Source organism: Ranitomeya imitator, chromosome 5 (assembly GCF_032444005.1).
Source record: "Ranitomeya imitator isolate aRanImi1 chromosome 5, aRanImi1.pri, whole genome shotgun sequence".
NCBI classification, from domain to species: Eukaryota; Metazoa; Chordata; class Amphibia; order Anura; family Dendrobatidae; genus Ranitomeya; species Ranitomeya imitator.
The window spans coordinates 315,622,823-315,630,646 of NC_091286.1; positions in this window are offsets into that span (position 1 = coordinate 315,622,823).

Consider the following 7,824-nt stretch of genomic DNA (forward strand, 5'->3'; position numbering starts at 1 on the left):
AGCAGCGGTTTCTCGTGAGCCTAAATGAACGGGCCTCCACACTTTGAGGCCATTTTCACATTGCAATATTTTGCATTAGTAACGCAGCCAAATGTGTGTCTTTGTAGGCTCCACACCTCGTTTTTGCCTAAAAATACTGATGCAGAATACTTATCTTGTGAAAATTTCTAAATCTTGTGAGAACTCTTGAAAGGAGTAACAGCACTTTGTTATAAACCCTTGACATTGAACTGAATCTTTACTGCAGCGGTCCAGATTCTGAACCCAAACGTCAGACCCACACCGTTAAAGTGATAGGATGGCCATCACATTAACATGGAAAATATGGAATTGGTATGACACCGGAGGTAGTGAAAAGGTTAGGAATGCTTGTAAGCAAGCTACGCTAATAGCAGCTGCTGACCATACTGCTCAGGCCTGATTTGTGCAAATACCTGCAAGGATGAGGAGTTCTGATGCCCTAATCCAGAGGTCCCCAACCTTTCTGACCTTGAGAGCCACATCCAGCTATGAAAGAGGGTCGCGAGCCACATTAAGCTCTGAGAGAGGGTCGTGATCCACAACCAGCTCCTTCCCCACTCACAGTAGTGACACGTGAGAGCCTCCATTACCGGTATAATGATAACCAAAGCTTTTCCACTGAAATCACACCAAGGCAGTATGCCAAGCTCCACGGTTTCCTATCTCACTCCCATTCAGACCTGCTCTTCCATACAGGGCTACACACAAAAGTCACCATTTAGACATCTGCTCTTAATAGTTCTTTACACCTGGTGCTATTGGACCAAGCTGGCAGGCAGCCACGAGCCACACATCACGGGCCAGCGAGCCACATGTGGCTCCCGAGCTACAGGTTGGGGACCCCTGCCCTAATCGGTAGGATATGCCCCAGCATTATTCCTGACTGTCTGCACAATCAGAAAGCTGCAGCTCTGTCAGGGCTAATGTTGAGGGCAATAATCTGACCATAGCCTACCAGTGGGGAAGGGCTCCTGGTGTGGTGTGTTACCACATAGCCAGAAACCACACTAATCTGAGGGTTGAGAAAGTGGCTTGTGACAAACAATATTTCTTTGTATAATATTTGATATTATATTTTTATGAATTACAGTAGCTCAAAATTAAGATGAAAAGAGAGAAGGGATATTGAATGAGCATATTTTAGAATTTGTGTGTACTGTATTTTAGAGCTCATTGAGTACTGTGTATTGCATAGAAACCAAACAGTTCTGTCCCCTGTGGTTGTTATAAATCAATAAACTATTGAAAATAAAATTGACATACATGCAGTTTTCCTGCCATAGCGGCACATGGTTTCTTGTCCGCTGACGTCAGATTCTTGTGTCTTTAACCCCTTCCCGACCTTTGACGCATACGCTGCGTCATGAAAGTCGGTGCCATTCCGACCCATGACGCAGCATATGCGTCATGGAAAGATCGCGTCCCTGCAGGCCGGGTGAAAGGGTTAACTCCCATTTCACCCGATCTGCAGGGACAGGGGGAGTGGTAGTTTAGCCCAGGGGGGGTGGCTTCACCCCCTCGTGGCTACGATCGCTCTGATTGGCTGTTGAAAGTGAAACTGCCAATCAGAGCGATTTGTAATATTTCACCTAAAAAACTGGTGAAATATTACAATCCAGCCATGGCCGATGCTGCAATATCATCGGCCATGGCTGGAAACACTTATGTGCACCCACCCCTCCGATCGCCCCCCCCAGCCCCCCGATCTGTGGTCCGCTCCCCTCCGTCCTGTGCTCCGCTCCCCCGTCCTCCTGTCCGCTTCCCCCGTGCACCAATCACACCCCCCGCGCTCCAATCAAACCCCTCCGCACTCCGATCCCCCCCCCGCACACAGCGACCCCCCCCCCGTGCTCCGATCCACCCCCCCGCACAGCGATCCCTCACCCCGTGCTCCAATCCTCCCCCGTGCTCCAACCCTCCCTCCCGTGTTCCGATCCACCCCCCCCATGCTCCGACGCCCCCCCCCCCCCGTGCCCTGATCTCCCCCCCCTTATACTTACCTGGCCGCCCGGGGTCCGTCCGTCTTCTTTCCTGGGCGCCGCCATCTTCCAAAATGGCGGGCGCATGTGCAGTGCGCCCGCCGAATCTGCCGACCGGCAGATTCGTTCCAGAGTGAATTTTGATCACTGAGATAGGTTATATCTCAGTGATCAAAATAAAAAAAATAGTAAATGACCCCCCCCTTTGTCACCCCCATAGATAGGGACAATAAAAAAATAAAGAATTTTTTTTTTTTTTCACTAAGGTTGGGGTAAGAACTAGGGTTAGGGGTAGGGTTAGGGGTAGGGGTAGGGTTAGGGGTAGGGTTAGGGTTTCGGTATGTGCACACATATTCTGGTCCTATGCGGATTTTTCCGCAGCGGATTTGAAAAATCCACAGTGCTAAACCGCTGCCGATTTATCGTGGATTTACCGCGGTTTTTCTGCGCATTTCACTGCGGTTTTACAACTGCGATTTTCTATTGGAGCAGTTGTAAAACGGCTGCGGAATCCGCAGAAAGAAGTGACATGCTGCGGAATGTAAACCGCTGCGTTTCCGTGCAGTTTTTCCGCAGCATGTGTACAGCGATTTTTGGTTCCCATAGGTTCACATTGAACTGTAAACTCATGGGAAACTGCTGCGGATCCGCAGCATTTTCTGCAGCGTGTGCACATACCTTTAGAATTAGGCTATGTGCACACGGTGCGGATTTGGCTGAGGATCCGCAGCAGTGTTCCATCAGGTTTACAGTACCATGTAAACATATGGAAAACCAAATCCGCTATGCCCATGGTGCGGAAAATACCGCGCGGGAATGCTGCGTTGTATTTTCCGCAGCATGCCAATTCTTTGTGCGGATTCCGCGGCATTTTACACCTGTTCCTCAATAGGAATCCGCAGGTGAAATCCGCACAAAAAACACTGGAAATCCGCGGAAAATCCGCATGTAAAACGTAGTGCCTTGTACCCGCGGATTTTTCAAAAATGGTGCTGAAAAATCTCATACGAATCCGCAACGTTGGCACATAGCCTTAGGGTTGGTTTGGAATTGGGGTTGTGGTTAGGGTTAGGGGTGTGTTGGGGTTAGGGTTGTGGTTAGGGGTGTGTTGGGGTTAGGGTTGTGATTAGGGTTATGGCTACAGTTGGGATTAGGGTTAGGGGTGTGTTGGGGTTAGTGTTGGAGGTAGAATTGAGGGGTTTCCACTGTTTAGGCACTTCAGGGGGTCTCCAAACGCAACATGGCGCCACCATTGATTCCAGCCAATCTTGTATTCAAAAATTCAAATGGTGCTCCCTCACTTCCGAACCCCGACGTGTGCCCAAACAGTGGTTTACCCCCACATATGGGTAGCAGCATACTCAGGACAAACTGCGCAACAATTACTGGGGTCCAATTTCTCCTGTTACCCTTGAGAAAATAAAAAATTGCTTGCTAAAACATCATTTTTGAGGAAAGAAAAATGATTTTTTATTTTCACGGCTCTGCGTTGTAAACGTCTGTGAAGCACTTGGGGGTTCAAAGTGCTCACCACATATCTAGATAAGTTCCTTGGGGGGTCTAGTTTCCAAAATGGGGTCACTTGTGGGGGGTTTCTACTGTTTAGGCACACCAGGGGCTCTGCAAACGCAACGTGACGCCCGCAGACCATTCCATCAAAGTCTGCATTTCAAAAGTCACTACTTCCCTTCTGAGCCCCCACGTGTGCCCAAACAGTGGTTTACCCCCACACATGGGGTATCAGCGTACTCAGGAGAAACTGGACAACAACTTTTGTGGTCCAATTTCTCCTGTAACCCTTGGGAAAATAAAAAATTCTGGGCTAAAAAATTATTTTTGAGGAAAGAAAACGTATTTATTATTTTCACGGCTCTGCGTTATAAACTTCTGTAAAGCACTTGGGGGTTGAAAGTGCTCACCACACATCTAGATAAGTTCCTTTGGGGGTCTAGTTTCCAAAATGGGGTCACTTGTGGGGGGTTTCTACTGTTTAGGCACACCAGGGGCTCTGCAAACGCAACGTGACGCCCGCAGACCATTCCATCAAAGTCTGCATTTCAAAAGTCACTACTTCCCTTCTGAGCCCCCACGTGTGCCCAAACAGTGGTTTACCCCCACACATGGGGTATCAGCGTACTCAGGAGAAACTGGACAACAACTTTTGTGGTCCAATTTCTCCTGTAACCCTTGGGAAAATAAAAAATTCTGGGCTAAAAAATTATTTTTGAGGAAAGAAAACGTATTTATTATTTTCACGGCTCTGCGTTATAAACTTCTGTAAAGCACTTGGGGGTTGAAAGTGCTCACCACACATCTAGATAAGTTCCTTTGGGGGTCTAGTTTCCAAAATGGGGTCACTTGTGGGGGGTTTCTACTGTTTAGGCACACCAGGGGCTCTGCAAACGCAACGTGACGCCCGCAGACCATTCCATCAAAGTCTGCATTTCAAAAGTCACTACTTCCCTTCTGAGCCCCCACGTGTGCCCAAACAGTGGTTTACCCCCACACATGGGGTATCAGCGTACTCAGGAGAAACTGGACAACAACTTTTGTGGTCCAATTTCTCCTGTAACCCTTGGGAAAATAAAAAATTCTGGGCTAAAAAATTATTTTTGAGGAAAGAAAACGTATTTATTATTTTCACTGCTCTGTGTTATGAACTTCTGTGAAGCACTTGAGGGTTCAAAGTGCTCACCTCACATCTAGATAAGTTCCTTTCGGGGTCTAGTTTCCAAAATGGGGACACTTGTGGGGGGTTTCTACTGTTTAGCCACATCAGGGGCTCTGCAAACGCAACGTGACGCCCACAGAGCATTCCATCAAAGTCTGCATTTCAAAACGTCACTACTTCACTTCCGAGCCCCAGCATGTGCCTAAACAGTGGTTTACCCCCACATATGGGGTATCAGCGTACTCAGGAGAAACTGGACAACAACTTTTGGGGTCAAATTTCTCCTGTTACCCTTGGGAAAATAAAAAATTGCGGGCTAAAATTCATTTTTGAGAAAATAATTTTTTTATTTTATTTTCATGGCTCTGCGTTATAAACTTCTGTGAAGCACTTGAGGGTTCAAAGTGCTCACTACACATCTAGATTAGTTCCTTTGGGGGTCTAGTTTCCAAAATGGGGTAATTTGTGGGGGATCTCCAATGTTTAGGCACACAGGGGCTCTCCAAACGCGACATGGTGTCCGCTAATGATTGGAGATAATTTTCCATTTAAAAAGCCAAATGGCGTGCCTTCCCTTCTGAGCCCTGCCGTGCGCCCAAACAGTGGTTTACCCCCACATATGGGGTATCTGCATACTCAGGACAAACTGGACAACAACATTTGTGGTCCAATTTCTCCTATTACCATTGGCAAAATAGGAAATTCCAGGCTAAAAAATCATTTTTGAGAAAAGAAAAATTATTTTTTATTTTCATGGCTCTGCATTATAAACTTCTGTGAAGCACCTGGGGGTTTAAAGTGCTCAGTATGCATCTAGGTAAGTTCCTTGGGGGGTCTAGTTTCCAAAATGGGGTCACTTGTGGGGGAGCTCCATTGCATAGGCACACAGGGGCTCTCCAAATGCGACATGGTGTCCGCTAACAATTGGAGCTAATTTTCCATTCAAAAAGTTAAAAGGCGCGCATTCCCTTCCGAGCCCTGCCGTGTGCCCAAACAGTGGTTTACCCCCACATATGAGGTATCGGCGTACTCGGGAGAAATTGCTCAACAAATTTTAGGATCCATTTTATCCTGTTGCCCATGTGAAAATGAAAAAATTGAGGCGAAAATAAATTTTTTGTGAAAAAAAAGTACTTTTTCATTTTTACGGATCAATTTGTGAAGCACCTGGGGGTTTAAAGGGCTCACTATGCATCTAGATAAGTTCCTTGGGGCGTCTAGTTTCCAAAATGGGGTCACTTGTGGGGGAGCTCCAATTTTTAGGCACACGGGGGCTCTCCAAATGTGACATGGTGTCCGCTAAAGAGTGCAGCCAATTTTTCATTCAAAAAGTCAAATGGCGCTCCTTCCCTTCCAAGCCCTGCCGTGCGCCCAAACAGTGGTTTACCCCCACATATGAGGTATCAGCGTACTCAGGACAAATTGGACAACAACTTACGTGGTTCAGTTTCTCCTTTTACCATTGGGAAAATAAAAAAATTGTTGCTGAAAAATCATTTTTGTGACTAAAAAGTTAAATGTTCATTTTTTCCTTCCATGTTGCTTCTGCTGCTGTGAAGCACCTGAAGGGTTAATAAACTTCTTGAATGTGGTTTTGTGCACCTTGAGGGGTGCAGTTTTTAGAATGGTGTAACTTTTGGGTATTTTCAGCCATATAGACCCCTCAAACTGACTTCAAATGTGAGGTGGTCCCTAAAAAAAATGGTTTTGTAAATTTCGTTGTAAAAATGAGAAATCGCTGGTCAAATTTTAACCCTTATAACTTCCTAGCAAAAAAAAATTTTGTTTCCAAAATTGTGCTGATGTAAAGTAGACGTGTGGGAAATGTTATTTATTAACTATTTTGTGTCACATAACTCTCTGGTTTAACAGAATAAAAATTCAAAATGTGAAAATTGCGAAATTTTCAAAATTTTCGCCAAATTTCCGTTTTTATCACAAATAAACACAGAATTTATTGACCTAAATTTACCACTAACATGAAGCCCAATATGTCACAAAAAAACAATCTCAGAACCGCTAGGATCCATTGAAGCGTTCCTGAGTTATTACCTCATGAAGGGACACTGGTCAGAATTGCAAAAAACGGCAAGGTCTTTAAGGTCAAAATAGGCTGGGTCATGAAGGGGTTAACACTGCAAAAACATCCTTGGGGTATGTACACACTACGTCTTTTTCAGGCAGATTTCACTCCGAAAACCGCCAACTAAACGGTCAAGAGAATAAACATACCTACTTCTAGGTAAAAACGAGTTGCTGTTCATATGTTTCTTCTTTTGAGCATCTGTTAACCGCTTTAGTTTTCAAAGACACTGAGAGGTTGAGAATCTGTAGAAAAGAACATATCCAGCTTCACGGAAATCAACTTTGTGTTCACTGTACATAGGCAGGAGGGTTTGACTGCAAGTCAGCCGATTCACAAGTCCTCTAGTGATCTCCTGCTGAAGGAACTGTGATTACAGAACTACACTAAGCAACCCAGTAATGATATGCTGCCCTCAGATTTGGTGCAGGAGCTTGGTGATGATTCCCTTTACAAGAAGTGAAACGACCATTCTTAAGGCATTTTCCGCTTTAAAGACGTTATATACATTATAATAGTCAATGGAAAGGTTCAATAGATGCTGGGGCGTCTTTTTGAGCGTTTTGCCAGGATTTTTGCTTCAAAAACTATTAGCAAATTCTTCATTTAAAAAAAAAATGCTCACAAAAATAAATGGGCCTGGAGTCAAAATGGTATGTTAAAAAAGTACTCTAAGAAAGAAATTCTAAAAATGACTCCTGGGAAGAAAAAATAAAATGATTCCGGAGGTGTATACTTTTTTTAATCTCATTAATCTTAATGGTTTAAGAAACATTGAAAGGTTTGAAAAGAATGCACCGCAGGTGAAAGAATGCAAGGGAATAAACTTGCAGGAGACTTAAGAAATCTCATTCATTTTGCTTTTAAACCGCTGCATGTGAACATTCATAACCTAGTACCGTAATTCTGTGTTTCAGTGTAATGTTCAATGACCCCAGATATATAGGCCTTGATCTGTTTTACATACAGTAGAGACCTAAAGTTTGGACACACCTTCTCATTTAAAGATTTTTCTGTATTTTCATGACTATGAAAATTGTAAATTCACTCTGAAGGCATCAAAACTATGA